The sequence below is a fragment of the Euprymna scolopes genome, chromosome 24 (genome assembly GCF_053919585.1).
Source record: "Euprymna scolopes isolate OS-2025 chromosome 24, ASM5391958v1, whole genome shotgun sequence".
Classification (NCBI taxonomy): Eukaryota; Metazoa; Mollusca; class Cephalopoda; order Sepiida; family Sepiolidae; genus Euprymna; species Euprymna scolopes.
The window spans coordinates 34,888,738-34,908,737 of NC_136505.1; the positions used below are offsets into that span (position 1 = coordinate 34,888,738).

Below are 20,000 nucleotides of genomic sequence, written 5' to 3' on the forward strand. Positions count from 1 at the left end.
TTAAAAAAATGTATCAGTCATGAACGATTTCTCATCCATGAACGAAGATAAAAAATGTGTAGTCCAGTATCTGAAGAACAGATACTACACTTTGATACTGGCCCAAAGGGCAAGAATAGTATCGGTTCTGTAGTTATAATACAACCATCCCATGCATTACCTTCTCTGTTTATAGGGTAGAAAATAATATACTAGGAACCGGTATAAAGTAAGTCTTTAGACTCTTTGTTTTTATCGATCAAAGATGCGAGCAAACTATGGAGAACAGACACATGATCCTTTATTCAAAGTAATGAATCTTATCTTTTTTTTTCTCATAACGAAACAACACGTAAGATGTGAAGTAATAATTAAAGAGAAAAAAAATATTTGTTTTCCATCAAGGTAACCTTGTTCGTCGGTGCAAGTTGGTTGGTCAAAAGACGAGGTGCGCCGTGATCGATTGAAAAATTAAATATTCCTAAGAGATTTAAATATAGAAAGCAAATTGTGCAGCCAACGCAGCTAATCAATCGCATCAGATATTTTTATGTTACCAAAGCCATTTAGTTTTTTATCGTTTGGTTTTGCACGTTGTACATCACTATTGTTTTCGTCTTCGTCGAGAAAACAATTGAATTATCAGATACTTCTAATAATACAGATGTCTAAGGAAGGTGAGATGTCTGTCTTAAGCAAAAATACAATACCCGTAACGTCGTGGATAAAGTACTTGGTATAATTCAGTTGTAATATTACACTCTTCTTTAGGTTGATGGTTCAGTCCTCAGTGCCGTTGTCACTCAAAAGTACAATTGCGATTTAATTTGGATTTCTGCACAGTCGGCAGACAGAACGAGGTATGCTACACTCGGGGATTAAATGAAGGCGTTTTTCTGTTTTCGGATTTCTGTGCCGATCCCCGAGTTTAACAGATATATTACCTAGTTCGACAAGATACACCTGAAGAAAGTCGGAGATTACGTCGACCGATGAGAACTGTAGTCCGGAGAATTTAAATTATACGTATACTACTGCTGTTATCAATTATAATGCCTTTGTTTTATCGTTATTTCCATGGCAAGAGCTCCAAGCTCCGGTGCCCCCTCGCCAATCTTTCACGAAAAATACCCGTCTAGCTAAAACCACTGTCAATAATGTTCCCCACTCGTTATCTATGCCTAAATAAAAACGTAGATCCATGAACAAAGCTTCTTTCTTAGAAGTGCACGCCTGTGTAATTCTCTTCCGTTTGTCTGTTTCCCACCTGACTACAATTTGGATATCTTCAAGTCCAACATAAACAAATTCCTGATAAACTGTCACCTTAAGTAAGACACTTTATCAAATTTCCATTACTAACGATTACTGCGATATTATCCCATTGATTACTGTACACGCAATAAAACTTATCCCCGAGTGGCTTTCGGGCCTTGATAAGGGGTAACTACCATGTAAAAAAATATTAATTTACCATTTTTAAAGCTTCACTCAGTTTACTCTACGATTCAAAAGTATTAGATTGGTGCAACAGTTTTGGCTAATTGAAGATCTATACTTGAAAAACAAAACAATGTGTTTTTGAAAATATGCATAACAATAACGAATTTTGTCCTCCACATCTTAAATCCATCTCTCACCAAGCTTATAAATACCTCGCTCGTAAAATTCATTAGGTTTTCATGTGAAGTAGGAATCTAACTCATGTTGCAATCTCTTTTCATACTATTTATCCTAAGGTCATCTAAATGGTTTCTTTAGCCTAGAAATAAATGATAATCCGAGGAAGCTAGGTAAAAACAATATACCGAATGGGATAAGATGTTACGGAGAGTCTGCATTTATGAACCTGCGATTTCCACTGTTACACGGCTGTGACCGGCATATCACGGGAATAACCGGAAACGGCCGGGCGAACCGTATTACAAAAAACACAAATTTTACAACCACTCATGTTAAGAATGGCTACCACCGCTGAAATTCATTAAGTAATCCATTGGAAAATTATGCTTTAACATACAGACACCTACATGTCGACAGTTTATCGCTCTTCTCGTTATCCGCCGGGCACAACCGAGTAACTTTGTGGAAATCTCGTGTTCATAAAATTAGCACTGGTTTTACAACCACATACTCCTAGATCTTTAATAGATAATGCTGTGTGATACCAAGCATCATCATGATGGAACATAAGTCCTTTTCTGTTCATTAAAGAAAGCCTATTTTCGAATCAACATGTGTGAGAATACTATAGATAAACGTGAATGAAGCTTTAATGCTTCATAAGACGGAAATAATAAAGTAAACATGTTAATATGATTACGTAATAACAATATGCATAAAATAAATAACAATTACTGCAAACGGGCGAAAACCTTTGCACCGATGTAATATTTTACTATATTTAAAACATCCAGGAAAGAGGTAGTTTCATTGTCATGATACCACCCTTTTTCGACGCAGTGTAATATGTTCTAATACTATGGGACTATCCTCTCAGAAATAACACTATAATTCGTAGGGTGTAGTAATACGTTAGTCTGTTATTGACATTTCTTCCTCCTTTGCATGGAAAGAGTGTAGTCTATGATTCTAATCATGTCACTATCTTCCGAGATGCTTATTTAATTTTATTGCGGAGTGGGGGTAATATAACATCAGTTGTCACGAAGCCAATCTCTGAGGCAAAACTTTTTCTTTTTTTTTTAAAAGTATCTGCTTGTTATGATGAAACCAGCTTCTGGGGCAAAATCTCACCATTTGAGTGATAAGACCAATTCCGAACCCGTATCGAGGCGGTGATTGAGGCTGAGGGCGGCTCCATTGAATAAATGTCACCTCTACTACATAATAAATTTATCTGAATTGAATTTTTCAATAAAAGTTTTAATATAAAACTATAGTGTGGTTTTCTTCAGGGTGACAGGTTTATCGTTCCACCCTGTATAACATCCGTTTTCACGAAACCGACCTATGAGGCAAAGCATTCTTCTTTTTTGGGAAAGTATCTAGCTATTGTGATGAAGCTATCCTCTGAGGCATTACCTCCTTCTCTGAGGGATATTTTAGTATCAGTCAGTTATTATAAGACTATTCTGCACAACATTGCGTATTCCTCTGAGTATAGTGTAGTATATATTTGCCTGTCATGATACCATCCTCACAGACATTAGCTCATCTCCTTAACGTTTGGATGCGAATAATAGAATAGTATCTGTTCTGTAGTAATAATACAATCATCCCATGGATTGCCTTCTCTTTTTATAGGGTAAAAAATAATATACTAGCAAAAATTTAACTGTATGTTTGTTTTTCTGTCACGGTCTACATAAAAACTATTGAATACATTTTAATCGGTTCTCATTTGGGTGTTCCTTTCACAACGTTTCGACTGATAAAACCTTTTCGGGTGTTTTTGTCGAACTGGTGAATATGTCTGTTTAACTCGGAAATTCTAAACAGATTCCCGAGTTCATCAACATACTTGCGGAGTAAGTTGAGATAACATCGGCTGAAAATAGTCTTAATGATCCAACTCATGCGAATTATTAATCTACATCTCACAAATCTAGAAGGACATTTTGAACAAACGAACACAAAAAAGACAAAAGGGGGCAATCTTTTATCCAACTCTTCAGTAATAGAAAACACACGTTCACAGGAGCCGTATAAAAATAAAAGACTTTCTAAAATCAATAATCCATAATAATAAAGTCGTAGTCCTGTCTGTGTATTTGTTTGTTAATATATATATATATATATATATATATATATATATATATATATATCTTGGAGTACGGTTGTTGTTAGTAGCCAACCGCAACATCCTCGTGTTAAGAACGGCTTTTGGAATAGACATCTCCAACCTTCGCATGTTTAGAACGGCTTTCGCAGTAGATATCCCCAACCGCCTCATGTCAAGGACGGCTTTCGAGCTAGACCACCAAACTGCATGATGTTAAGGACGGGTTTCAGAATAGACATCCCAAACCATCGAAAAGTACGTGTGTCTGCGAAATTTAAATAACATTTTCGCAATCAGCATAGTCGTAAACCTATGAAAGTCGTCATGTTAAAAAAAATGTGGAGGTGGAGCTAATGTAAAAAATACTCACAAAATAAAAACAAAGTTATTTTCTTTGGTATGGAGCTACTCTAATCTAATCGGTTAATATGTTTAATTTTGTTGTTTTTAGCAACGTCAATCGGTAGAAATGTTTATTTATTTTTTCGGCACGATTGTAATATGTACAAAGCGCGACAATCGGTTATTAAGTTTAAATTACTTAATTATTTTAGCACGATCTTCTTCTGTAGAAAGCGACGCCATATTGTATAATTTATGGAATGTTTGTTTATTTATTGTAGAGATGGATTTCGTCATATGCGATTAGTCAGGTATCAGTAAAATGGGCGGAATTTGAGAAAAGGGAATTTATTACTTTTAATCGTGAAAGAGAAAGATTATGTATATGCATGTAATAACCAGTTAATGGCGGTGCAAGCACAATATCGTACGAAAATATTAAATATGACCCAGTCTCAACTGGTGGCGGTTAGAGGACTAAACATTGAGAGAGAAAAATAGGAACGCCTTCTACTGTAGATGTGGCGATTGTGATGGTGTTGCTAATCGGATGTAATGTAGCATTTTATTACCACGAGTAAATCTGGGAAAAATGGTGGCCGTAAGTTTCATTAGATAGTGTCTGTCAGGTTAGATATATTGAATTTGTATGCGGCATCTGTTGTTGCAAACCTACGATACTTTAGGCCAGGGGGGAATTTCTGCAATCAAAATATTATATACGGAGATATACATATATAACCTCATAGCAGATAAAAGATATTGCATATGTGCAGTATACGTCATATATAAGGAATAGATGTATGACGTCGTATATTAAGTCATTTATAATAGTGTCGTATATAATTATGTCAAATATCATGCCATCATATAGAGCTTGCAAAAAAACAAAAACAAAAACAAACATATTTTCAAAAGGGCGAGAAGCAAAAATGAAAGTAAAGATTTCTGGGCAACGCCAGAAAGATTGTCTAGTTTTATACAGGACTGTTGCAAATGGATCGAGGGCGTAATCATTTTTGTATACGTGAGTGATAATTATTGTTTTTTTTTAATGATATGTATAAATTATACATAAATAACTATTTACCAAACAGGGACGAGAGAGAGAGAGATAGAGAGAGAGAGAGAGAGAGAGAGAAAGAGAGAGAGACTGCTTTAATATAGAAAGATAAGTAGCTTGTCTAAAGGAATCGCTCACTCTATGATCATAGAACATAGATAATGTGAATGCAAAAAGATACCAGTATAAAAATTTCCTTAATTAATAGAAATAGTGATAGCATAGAGAAAACAGATCTCTAAACACGTGCCAGCTCTGCTTAAGGAGTTCCTTAGAAAATTAAACATATATATATGCGTAATAAAATATGGTAATTCATAATGTTCTGTGTATATACATAACATAGTAAAACAAACATATATGTATGTATATAAATGTATATATATGTGTGTGTGTGTACAAACATGTACTGCTTAAATGTAAGTGTTTGTTTCTGCTTAATAATTTTTTTTCCAATTTACGCATTAATTATTCTGTAGTATTACCGAATGTTTGTATGTAAATTTTAAATTGTAGATTTTATTATATTGTAATTTTTATACATAAAAACAAATGAATGTCGTGAAACAAAAACTCTTCGCGCTTTTAAACAATAGATGTTCAAAGAAAAAACTTGTTGCCGAATACATACATACATACATACATATATATATATATATATATATATATATATATATATATATATATATATATATATATAAGCGAGATGAGACACATTAAAAATCAGGTGAAATATCTTGATAGATATTATTGAGGTAATACTTTCAGGGTGATCCTAGCCAAAAAGGAGAAGCTCAATATTTAAGAATAGAGCAATATATAAGTTTAGTGGTTAAAGTTAAATTCTGAAAATCAAAATATAGACACATATATTCGAGTTTAGAATTTATTGTTTGACATTGACAGTCCCCCATTATAAGAAATGCTAATTAAACCCAAGTATATAAAGCAGTCAATCCAACATCGATGCCAACCCAAAGAACAGCAGAACATATTTATCTATAGATCGCCCCCAAACAGAAATATATACGTTTTTAAGACATTTGATTAAAAGAGATGACACTACGATTACAAGCGTAACGAACAAACTGTATCTCAGCCAATCAAGTTATTTTTAAATAAACACCCATAAGTAAAAACACCCCATTTTCAATAAGTGATCCTCCAAGCATTTCAACACTTTAAATCTTTACTCGTCCCCATTTCCACCTCACCTACTCACCCATCCGCACATCACAAACAGCATATCCACCCATCTCATACACACTCCCATAAAAAATCACAAGAATATATATTTCCCATTTGAACTTAAATTTAAAAGATCAGCACACTGACCGAAACCTAACACACAATTCCCCCCCCCCGAAGAAATTCTATTACGCACATGCCTGTTTGCCCAAACCTAACCTTCCCACTTCTCTCCTTACCTTCCCTACTTGCCCTCTTAATCGCTCCCTCATCTAAATGGCTTCCTTCACCCCTTCTCAACAAGAAAATTTACCAGCAGAGTAGCAGGAATTCAAGCCATATCTGATACGAATTGTCTAACACATCGGATCGTATAAAAACCTCTCCGAATACTTTACAACTCAGGCCATTGCATATGCATATATAACTCAACATTCAAATTCCATCACCGACGGAAATATATGCAATGGAATGGAACATAGATCTAATACCTGATACACTGTTCCTACACCTAAATAGTCTTTGGATCACATCTACCAAAACATATTCAACTCACCAACGATTACGGCCGCTCCGTATACCCTTCGGAAAATCAGTATGGAGCAACCATGCATTCTTGTTATATGGGATTACTGCCTTCTCCCCCTGGACCAATATGCTGCCTACCTGGCAATAATACCACGGAAGATATCGTACTCCTTCCGATAATGGACTGCCCAGATTGTATGAAACTCCTTTTCCTATAATTATTTTCATATAATTATTATTCCCGACCCAAAAAACTTTCTCAATATTTTTGCTGAAAAGCAAAATACGTGTCTATTCACAGTCGAACATTTTGCTAACCGCATTTCATTTCCTCTGATGATATGAGCTATTATTGAAAATCCATGGATTAAGGAAATTCAAATAATCCCTTCTACATATTCCTTTTGTCAAACAATAAATTCTGAACTCGAATATATGTGTCTATATTTTGATTTTCAGAATTTAACTTTAACCACTAAGCATATATATATATATATATATATATATATATATATATATATATATATGTGTGTGTGTGTGTGTGTGTATGTATATATCTATATATCTATAAAAGTGCAAGTGTCTGTCTGTGTCTGTATGTGTACATTTCCCTTCACAATAACTCTGTCAATTTTCAGTCTACAGGTTCGAAATTTGATATACAGTGTACTCAGATTTGGGAAAATCGTTGTAATCCGTTTTCGGCCAGAAATTTGGCCGTTAAGGGATCAAAGTTCAACAATTTGACCTTTGAGAACTCTACCAAACTCCTCCGACAATTTGGGATCTAAATACTTGAAATTTTAGATATAGGTTCCTTGGACATGGATCTAACTTAATAACTTGATTTGAGCCCAAAAAATAAATGTTAAGGAGTCATAATAGACGGCAAATTTTTAAAAAAATGTGACCCGTGCGGTCTCTACCAAATTACTCAGCCAATTTCTGGCCTAGACATTTGAAATTTTACATAAAGGGTATTCAGAGATAGGGAAAGCTTTTTAGTCGGTTTGGGTCGAAAATCTGAGCTATAAATATATAAATCTATGCATGTATGTTTGCATGTTTTCCTAAAACATTCAACAAAGGCGACGGATTTCCACACAGTCAGTATCGTTCTGAAGCTCGACCCTATAAGACTACAAATACCGAAAAATTGGCTAAAACATTAATTTCTTCACCCTCAACTGGGCACTTTTCTACAGGGAAGGGTCGCTTTTTTCGCCGATATTTTCGAAAGTCATTCCCTCTTTTCGATTGTCTAGCCTTAATTTAAACCTGAGTAACTTCCGGTTTAGCGGTGGTCGTAACAACAAAGACGTCACGTTTTCCCCCCGTTTTTTCCTCCTCCGCCGTACGGGTTCTTCCTTCTATCACTTTTTTTTGTGTATTTTGCCCAACAAACACCTCCAAACACCCGGGCAAACGTCAAGCACCCATGCTAGTATATATATATATATATATATATATATATATATATATATATATATATATATATATATATATATATACTGGCTATAAACAGGCTTATTCGTTAATGAATTTACAAAATAATATAATACAATGAAGGGGGCTAGCTAATAAATTTCCAATATCGCTGAACAGAACTAAATCGGATTTTTGTTAAGAAAGGAAAGGAGCCTGGATGAATTACAACGGAGAGAAATGAAAGAACAAATTCAATCAAAAGGAAAGTAAATTAAGCTCGTATAGATATCCCCTTTGCTTGCTAAGAAAAAGCTGCAAAGCCTTATATAAATAGATTCAAGAACCTTGAGCTGAAAAAGAATAGAGTGACTTAATTAGAACAGAGAATAACTCAACAGAATTGGAGGAAGAGCTCTTTATTAGATGTTAAGCGATAAATAATCCGAATATATTGTTCAGAATATCCAACGGTCATGAAATCGCATGACGAACTTTTGTTGGCGCGTATTTTTTTAACTCGATGTATAATCTTTGCGATTCTCTTCCAACATAGTGCAAGCTGCGACAACATTAAAATAATTATCTATATAATTATAAAACTCTGAACATCGCTCGACCGCCATTGTTTGATATTGTTTATCAAAAACATTGTTGTCATGTAAACCAACTTGTATTTAATTGAATTCACACGCCTTTAAACAGACCAACCATATTAAGTACAAATAAACTTTGCTCAACATGTAGACATTGTTTCTACCATGAAACTATGTTCTTTAATGTTTTAGTTTCGGTTTCGATTCGAGCTGATTGCAATCAAATAATATTTCTTATTATACACTTGAAATCATGACTATATATCAGTTACAGTATAATATGAAATACGTGGCGTTATAATAATAAATATGAACACTGCGTAAATTAAAATACCATATTTAAGCGTATTTTGTAACTGAACTACGACGGTCACCACTGGTAGTACATTAATATAGTTAATATTTTGGGGAAAAACATTTTTAAATAGACCTTAAGATCAGGTTGTTGAAAAAAATACGTTTATTTGAGGCAAATTAACATTGACGTGCAGACAAAACTATTTATTTTGTAGATTCTATCAAGGTAGGGGATCCCATATTTGTCCACGTAACACCAGAATTATATGGCCCTGTCATTGGGGCATTAGAATACGCCGACTGCCCTCCTGCAGGGGGTAAAAGTCCCTCAGTGAGGGTCCTAGATATGACCTTAAACTATATCCAGTGGTGAGGCCCCAGCTTGTGGGCTTTGGGGAGTGTGGAGCCACCCTTTAATTACCATTGCTCCCAGGTCCACTCTGACCCGGAATGGTAGTACCTGTTAGGGTCCCAACTATGGGTTAAATTGAAACCGACGTGAAAACAACAAATATATTCTATTAAAAAACGTTTTCTTCAAAATCTTTGGATTCGGCATTAAATAACCAGAAAAGGGTTGATATGCCCTAAAACAAAAATAACCAACCAACCAACCAGAATTATATTATGTTTTTTTACTAAATCTTCCATGTAACTAGCAATTACTTCGCGATTCATTTTACGATTACAGAATAAGTATATAATGAAAGCGAATTTATGATGGTGGTCATATAATGCACAATTATGCTAGTAAAACTCCCAAACGAATATATACATCTTTCGATTCATGATATTTACAAATGGACAATATCACATCTTTGACTCAGCCAGTCCAGCTTGGAATTTTTTTTTCTTTTTCCTCTCCCCCCCTCTTTATTTTGGGTTCATACCCCGATGAATTTTATACGAACATTTCTAAAATATTATGTTACACAAACACTATCTTCAAACATCATTTTACAAGCATAATCATACACTTATTATAGAATAATTATAGCACTTTGTTAACTGTATTTTATGATGGGTGTCATGAAGACCACCATCATAAAATACAGTTAAGAAAGTGCTAAAACCAGCAGATTCTAACTCCGCGCTATATATATAATCTGCTAACCAGATTCTATCCTCTGACGAGAAGAACATTACATTCTTATAAACACCGTGGAATAAAGATGTTTCACCTTTTTTATTGGAGGTATTCTTTTCTTATTGGATTTTTATCGAAAAAATAAATTTTTTCATGCAAATTTTTGATTTACACTTTTTATTTAAACTTATGGTTTATATATATATATATATATATATATATATATATATATATATATATACACTAGACTACCCGTGACCCGTTGGGTCAGTATATTATATTAGCTAGGGAATTAATGTATGAGCATGATACTTGTGAGTTAAAGAAAATAGTTTTTTGTGACATAACAGAAACATTTCTATAAAAGTATATCAAAATTAACAAATAATATAGATAGGTTTCTATGAGTTATTCTGTTTATAATTGTTTATTTTTTGGGGAAAAGCTTACAGACATTGAATTATACGTGGTTTGCCATACTTATAGGTAAATATGCACTGAACAGATACCATAATACTTAAAGTTATATTCAAATTTTGATATATCTTTTTAAATTAAATTGTTAGTTGAAAGTACAGAATAGTTAAAAACATTCTCCCCATGTTAAGAATGGCTGTTTAAATAGACAATGAAAATACAATGTAACTTTTTTAAAAATTAGTTTTAAACAAACATTCATGCCCCATTGGGTTACATACTTAATTTATATGTTAATAATAAGGCCAATAAAACAATACAATGCGAAAATAGACGATGTAAAAAAAACAATGCGAAAATAGACGATGTAAAAAAAAAAAGAAGAAAGTACTAACAATTGTTTATTTGGATAATTTAAACGCAAAAAAAACACACACACACAATTGGGATGCTGCAAAAGTACACAGTGAAATAAACCGGATGTTGGGTTACAACACCCGTTACAACGTCATTTGAGTGTTATAATTAGATAGATATATGCGTGTTTATATATATATATATATATATATATTGCAATTAGGAAGGGAAGACTTTTATGATTCATGATTAAAAGTAAATTTGTATATATATATATATATATATATATATATATATATATATATATATATATATATATATATATTCCTTTAATCTTTCCTCCAAAAAAAGGGGGGACAGGAGAGGAAAGAAAGAGAAATGTGAAGCCAGCTGACTCGATACAGCTTTGAGAAGCGAGGGTCGAAACCGGCCGGAATACATATATATATATATATATATATATATATATATATATATATATATATATATATATATATATATATAAAGGAGATTAGAACAATAGTCTAAAGAGCAGAGTGTATTTTAATGTAATAGTAAAATTACTAGTTTAATTAAAATACAGGGAAAGAAAAGTGCTCGTTGTAATTTAGATACATAATAAGCTCGATAGGTAAATATCCTAGAGCTGTATGTATGTATAATATTGTACTTAAACCAAATTTATATTTATAATTTTACTCTATTTTATTTCTATCTCTAACCCATATTAATTTTCTTATCAAGTTTAAATCCATACGTTTATTTTAATTTTTTTCCAGATACATCTGCCTTACTTTAATGCTAGGTTTATTTATGGTGTCTTTTACATTTAATAAAAACCCTTCCCAATATTTTCTGATGAGGAAACCTTGTTTGTTAAAAAGCTATATGCAATAATTATTGTCTGTAACTTGATGTCTACCACAATAAAAACACTGTTTTCCGAAACGATCGTACAAATAATTGATTTTGTTGTTGTTCCTTCTTATGAAACGGATTTTTAATTTAATTTATAATTTGATTTTTAAATTATCAATCACATTACTAAATATATATATATATATATATATATATATATATATATATATATATATATATATACAAATTTTCTTTTAATCATGAATCATAAAAGTTTTCCCTTCCTAATTGTAATATTAAAATTTTTTATCCCTAAAAATATTATGATATATATATATATATATATATATATATATATATATATATATATGTATATATATATATATATATATATATATATATATATATATATTCAATAAATATTATTAATTTTTTAATACCGACAGATACTAATGTGTCATGCTTACGCAACAATTGCAAGTCGCGGGACATGAACTAAGTCAAGAAATTTAACCTTGTCTTTGCAGTTTGGTGCTAGTCTCCTCGAACAACAGGAATAACTTTTAAATAAAAATGAACTGAGATACTTATAAAGCCTTGTATACAGGCTTGTCGCATGTTCAACTAGCGATGAATAGATTGAAACAAACCGGAAGTTTATGGTTATTGCACGTTGCCAATGTGCGACTTTATTCTCAATTCATCAGGAATGTTCTACTTTAATTTAACATAAAGGGACTTATAACTAGAATACTTTTTCAATGTAATTAATAATTGTTTAATACATACAGACTATAATGTGTCACGCTTACAGAATCATTTATGCAGAAAGTGATAATTAATTCTGGTCACGAGACTCGGACCCAGTCAATAAAGTCATTATTGTCTTTGCAGTATAGCGCACTTCCCTTACAAACTTAATGTAAACAGATCCCCATAAAATAAATGTAAACGTGATTCATGTATTACTTCCTCTTATTCTTTTTAAGGGGGAGTTTAGTATATACTAGTGTGTCAATATATTATCACCCCGGACATCAACCCCCTTTCCAGAGTGGCATTATAGTGTATTTCGTTCTTTATTATATTATTGATTAGTTTTCTGCGCTATAAAAAGATGAGACACAGCTCTTTTCACGGCTCGAGGAATCCAATACCTGTTTTAATTTTCTATTAACTCCTTTTTTTATAGTACTCTGGTAGGAATTGTGTTCGCACCATAAACAGCAAAGAAGGCATTTCTTTTTTTTTTTTGTACTATTTTATTCATGACGTGATCACTGAAAATAATACACATAAAACCAAGAATTATAAGAGGGAAGGAAAGGGAGAAAAAGTTTAACGAACGAGAGAGAGAGAGAGAGAGAGAGAGAGAGAGAGAGAGAGAGAGAGGGAGAGAGAGAGAGACGCCATCGTCTGTATCAATGTTGACGTCAATCTCATCATCAACAAGATATAACCGGAAGTAAAGATGCATTCCCACGTGGGTGAACGTTGTCGATTTCATCTTTATCATCTGACACCAAAGGTTTACTTCCATTGGCTTTCAAACGCACAATATATTTCCAAACTTGTCATTTCCATTTTTTCACTGTGTTACCTTGACCTGTGGGGTCATCGAGCATTTCATACTCTGCCACTCGTTTCATTTAAAACTAAGCCCATTACAAAATTAAAATTATAGGGGAAATTACTTCAATAACTGCTTGTGGAATAACTAAAATTTACTTTTTGTTAATAATATAAATCAAATTAAATAATAATAAAAAAATAAACTTTTAGAAAATTTTAAATCTTTAGTTTTTTCATGAGGAACATCTCTTTTCGGCTATATAAAAGAGTCCCTAGATAAGTGTGTCGCTAGAAGTAAAAATATAATACTTGTATATTTGATTTTTGCTATTTCGATTGTCCCAACTACAGTTCTAATCTTGAATGCTATTCTTTTTTCACCAATGTAAGCTCTTGCCTTCTTTAGTTGTGTCATCAAACTTAAGAATTTTTATGCTAAAGGCGAGAATCTTCTCAGAATTTCGAAAGGCACCCCTGTATTTAATGCACGGATCAGGTTGTGCTCCTTCCGTCAGCCATGACTAGGTAAACGTTGATGTTAAATGAACAAGTGTTAACTATGAACCCCGGGTTATGGTATTAAAAGTTAGTAACAAAATACAGTATAGTATATAATATACATGTATATAATCAAATAATATTAAAAATAACACTGTAATACGAGGCAAATACCGTAACCAGGCTCCGTTAAAACATTGTATTCCACATCGTAACCTGTAAAAACTGTATCCTAGGATCACCGTATCCCGGGGTTCTACTGTATCAATTTCTTGGGTTAGATGCGACACTCAAGATGTGCTATTCAACATCAAATTCCAAAGTCTCTGAATAATAAGGCTTATCTAATATTTAAATCGAATATATCCCATTTGCATATCAGTTGACAAGATAAATGGAAGCAGTAACTATTTTTTTCCTTTGTATTTTCGCACCGCATACTAGAGACTGCTGAGGGAACAGTTTGTGGCAAATTTTTAAGGCATTAAAACACAAAAGTATCAAGCAATTTTCAGTTGTATTTATTATATCGTCCATAATGAGGACACATATTAGAAAACTTTCAATTAGGGCTGATAAAATGTAACAATTTGTGCCAGATTCTCGAATTTAACATAAAGATTTTCCAATTTAACATAAAGATTCTCGAATTTAACATAAAGATTTTCCAATTTAACATAAAGATTCTCGAATTTAACATAAAGATTTTCCAATTTAACATAAACATTCTCGAATTTAACATAAAGATTCTCGAATTTAACGAGGATTCTCAAGATTAACAAAGATTCTCGAGTTTAACATAACGATTTTCCAATTTAACATAAATATTCTCGAATTTAACATAAAGATTTTCCAATTTAACATAAATATTCTCGAATTTAACATAAAGATTCTTGAATTAAACGAGGATTCTCAAGATTAACAAAGATTCTCGAGTTTAACATAACGATTTTCGAATTTAACATAAAGATTCTCGAGTTCAACATAACGATACTTGAGTTCAGCATACATATTCTCGAGTTTAAAGATAAAGATTCTCGTGTTCAAAAAGACACATTTGAATTAAGCATAAAGTTGCGGAATATCTTTTTTTTTTTTTTTTTTTTTTTACAAAGGCATCACCACATTATCAAGGCCCAGAGGCCACTCAAGGATAAGGGTTAAAGAGTGTACAGTAGAAGTTGGTCAATATAGTAATCATTAGTAATGAAAATTTGGTAAATTTAATAACTTATATGGAACGGCTCATCAAGAACTTATTTACTTTAGACTTGAACAAAACCATATTGTAGTCAGCCGGAAAGCAGGAAAACGGAAGACAATTCCACAGGCGTGCAGTTCTAAGAAAGAAGCTTTGTTCATGGAATCTACGTTTAGGTTTAGGCACAGATAAAGAGTGGGGGAAATTATTGATAGTGTTTACAGCTAGACGAGTGTTTCTTGTGAAAGTTTGGCGAGGGGGGACCATAGATTGAAGCTCAGTTGAACACTTTCCATGAAAATAACGATACATCAGAGACAAACTCGCAACATCTCTTCTGTGAGATAGAGGTTGCAAGGAGGAGAAAAGGACATCTCCTACGAGGCTACGAAGTCTATTTTGAACTCTATCAAGGCAGGACAAGTTCTTTCTAGCAGCTCCTGCCCAGATGTGGCAACAGTATTCCATCCTTGGACGTACCTGGCTCTTATATAGATAGAGAATAGCATCAGCAGTGAGATATCTACTGGATCGATAGAAAGATCCCACCATTTTTCCAGCGGCCTTGGCAACAGATTTGATATACGTGTTCCATTTAAGATCAGGAGTAATGGTCAAGCCCAGAAGCTTGTCAAAACTTGAGGCCTCCTGAAGACGAGAGCCATTCATTTCAATTGATGACAAATGTGGATTAGAATATTGATGATGTAAAGAGAGAAGCTTGGTTTTAGATGCATTAAAAGTAACCAGCCACTCCTTTCCCCATTGTACTACGTGCTCAAGATCAGAGGAGAGAGAATTGGAGAGAACTTGCTCGTTTACTGTCTTAGATGTGGTACCATAAATGGTAGTGTCGTCAGCATAAATGTCTACAAATGATGTAAGGATATGATTTGGAAGATCATTAATGTAGATCTACGATTTCAGGTGAGTATTATATAGATGTAGGTTTTAATCCCACCCAAATCCGGTCAGCATATTAGTTGACCAAATAATCGAATATTTTCTGTTTGTATATTTTCTGATTTTCTCCTATTTCATTTGAAACACAGCTCATGTGTGACATTTTGACATTGTATTTATTTTATTTTCATTATTAATTCAAATATACATCATATCTACACAATTAAGAAAATAGCAAACATCTCCAGCATTGAAGTGGTCTCTGGAAAGCCGACAGCGAGACAATCATATACTTTTTCTTTATAAAATAATAGATTGTCGTGAAGTTTTATTTTTAATTTCATCTTTGTTTAATTTTTAAAAAACTTATATTCGTTGCTTTAATCAAACTATTATTAATAATGTATACGGCATAATCACGTTGAATTACCGGTTCTAGCCAGATCACTGAAGTTAAGCAGCGATGAACCTTGCCAGTACAACACGAGTGAACATTTGGGAATACTAAGCGCTGTATGTACCGCACCGAGACGTATACATTACCAGATTGGTATTTGGAGGGCGCGTTTAATCCACTGTAAAAGATGCAGCCTTCGTTAAGACAGGCATCTAGGTGAAGGAAAACTTTGATGTAAAACCGGAGGTCTACTGTCTGCTATGTCTTGTGGCAGGCATTGCGTCGACTGAGATTAGCAGTTGTATCAAAAAGTTGTTGGTTCTGCACAAAGTCGTCACCACTATAAACAAACCATCTGTGTTGATTTCCGAACAACCTGGTTGTCGTATATTATATCTTTTGTTTGGAATCCTCTGAGATAAGATCTCATGATTTATGCATTCATTTTTTTTTTTTTGCGGACTGTTATCATCATAGTTGTTGTTTTACCAACCACAATAAAGATGAGGATAACAATCCCCAAGAAATGAATAAACATGGTTGTTGGGAAGGACCTCATTTGTCGACATCGGCGGGAGTATGAGGATCATTAATCATGTTCTCCCACATTAAAACAACTTTGCGCCTCATTTTACTCTTGTGGGGAGGAAAATAAATAAATAAATAAATAATAATAATAATAATAATAAGAAATCAATGGCAAGCAGCTGTTGCGATAATGTACATTTATTTGCAAATGTTATCGAAAGAGCTGGAGAGTACTGGAAGCCTGGGGAGACTTGTTGTCACCCAGCTTCCAGGCTTTTTTCAAGGAAAGATCTTTGATGATCTGTGTGAAAGCTCGTTGTGAGCAAATAGTAATATTAACTCAACATGGAACCAAGAAAACTGAAACTGCATAATCGGAAATACACCCCCCCCAGTAAAATAATTTTAGTACCGGTATTAAATGGCACCATACCAAATATTCGAAAAGAATCAAGGTGGACGAAAAGACCGACGAGGGATAGTACTTATCAAACTTCTCTTGAAGATGACTGGGACCGGGTGGGTGGGGGGCTTATTGCTACCCAAATCTCAGTAAAGAACAATCATAAAAAGAAGTCAATGGCAAGCGGTTGTTGCGATGATGTCAATTTATTTGCAAAGCTTATTTATAGCGATGGAAAGTACTGGAAATCTGAGATAACTTGTCACCCTGACTCCAGGGAAAACCACCGTCAGTGAGAAATCTTTGATGATGACCTGTGTGAAATCTAGTTAGTAACAAATAATAGTTTTGCAGTGAAATTTAAATATTACGATATTATTTGATCATTAACTGATCGAATCAAATCTTTAGTACATACAAGCCGAAGTACTTGTTTATGCCAGTCTACGTGTATTACTTTAAATTTTAAAATTAGATCCCTTTAATATTTTTTATCTATCTTCATCAAACTGAATGTAAACAGTGTTGCACTTTGTGTACCTGTTTGATACATACTTTAATAGAATGCGCTCTGACGAACTTGTAACCTGTATACCCCTTCAAGATAAATAACTTAGACTAACCCAACAAGAAGCAAAGGCAAAACATTTTACTGTATATGCCTGGAGAAGGCAGAAAACTATATTCTTTAATAGTTGATTCCCTTGAAACGCTAAACTTTGGAATTCCCTTCCGGTTTCCTGCTTCTATAACTGTACTGACGTAGAAATAAAAAAAATAATGCGAACAGTGAAATCTCTACATAGTAATGCAATAACATAATAATTGCAATTAGTACAATGTTGTTTTTATCTCTGTTCATAAAATTATTGGATGTAAAACTTTCCAAAACTTTTAATGTTTTAATAACTCATAATTATCTAAGAATTTTAAAGACATAATTTACTTTTCTCATTCAGACTTTTAAATGCTTTAAGATGTTTTCAAACTTCAGAGGAAATATAGATTCATTCATTTGTTTTAATAATTGACAAAATATTAAAATATATGACTCAGGAAAACACCGAAATGCATCACGGTTAATTCAATTTTGTACTTAAATTTTAATTTAACTATATTGACAGATTTGTTTTATTTTATACTCTCGGTATCGATAAAAATTCGCTTATTATTAATACAGAAATTATTATTATTATTATTATTATTATTATTATTATTATTATTATTAGTAGTAGTAGTAGTAGTAGTAATTATTAATATTTAAAGTAATGGCAGAAACACTGGAGGATGACCTCAAATCAGTAGTGGAATGGGGACAAAAATGGATGGTAACGTTCAATGCCACCAAGACAAAACTGGTTTCATTCAATAATTACAGGAAACCTTCTCTACCACCTATAGCAATGGCCAACAACTCTTTAGCTGAGAGTACGTCTTTCAAGCTCCTTGGCCTAACGTTCACAGGAAACATGAGCTGGAACAATTACATCGAGGGCATTGCCAGGGCCGCTGCGAGGAAGGTGGGCTCTCTCTACCGTGCTAGAAAACTTCTAACACCCGAAAGTATCCTGTACCTCTATAAGGCCACTATTCGCCCATGTATGGAGTATTGCTGTCATATTTGGGCCGGTGCATCGGCTACTAGTCTCTCTCTCCTTGACAGGGTTCAAAAGAGAGTCGCAAATCTGATAGGCCCTAAACTGGCATCAAATCTTCAGCCTCTGTCCCATCGTCGAAACGTTGCATCCCTCTGCCTGTTCTACAAGTATTATAATGGTGAATGCTCTGAAGAACTGCAAGCACTTGTGCCCCCACGACGTGAACACCCTCGACAGACCCGACAAGCTGCAAAATCCCACACGCACACTGTAGAGATCCCTAGATGTAAAAGATCGTTCTACTCCAGTAGTTTCTTCCCCAGAACTGCTAGACTTTGGAATTCCATTCCAGGTCACTGCTTCCCCAACTGTACTGACATGCATAAGTTCAAGTGCAACGTGAACCAACATCTCGCTGCCCTAATCCCTACATAGTGCCCCAGTAGATGTTTCTACTGATAGTAGCCCCCTACACCAAAGTGGCACTGTGCCTTGTTTGGGGTGAAAATATAATTAAAAAAAAAAAAAAATTCTCATCAATATAGAGAATATGGAATAATTATTCTAATTATTCTGTAATATTCAATTCCTATATAAATGATTATGAGGTGCTGAGGGGAAAAATGGGTGTCTAGCAAGGTTACCAGATTTAAGTTAGTCTTTCTAAATAAACAGGCACTACACATCGTCTTTTTTTCAAGGAAATGGGCGATGCAATTCCACCTGAAACTTTTTCCAAACTTTCATATACGACTCCATCAATTTAATTCTGGTAATTCTGTGGAACATTTTCTTTGATACCAACAATCGTAAACTTTTGACTTCAACAGAAAAACGTTTTTAGTAAATTTGTTCTACTGTAGGTTTTAAGCTGAATTACAGTTATCCTCTCATTGTATTATTTTGTTTTTGCTTCTTGCTTCATTCGAACCAAAACAATTTTTGATATCATCTACTGTCGTGTTTTAATAGTTTTAACCAATATTCAACAGTGTTAAGCAATACAAATCAACAGAAG

At 33.5% G+C, this 20,000-nt stretch overlaps 1 protein-coding gene across 2 annotated transcripts in view; it reads right to left on the reverse strand.

Moving 5' to 3' along the window:
• LOC145246655 (neuronal acetylcholine receptor subunit alpha-10-like) overlaps positions 1-20,000 on the reverse strand; it is a 1,821,427-nt gene that overhangs the window by 285,273 nt on the left and 1,516,154 nt on the right. The gene's annotated exons all lie outside the window — the stretch shown is intronic.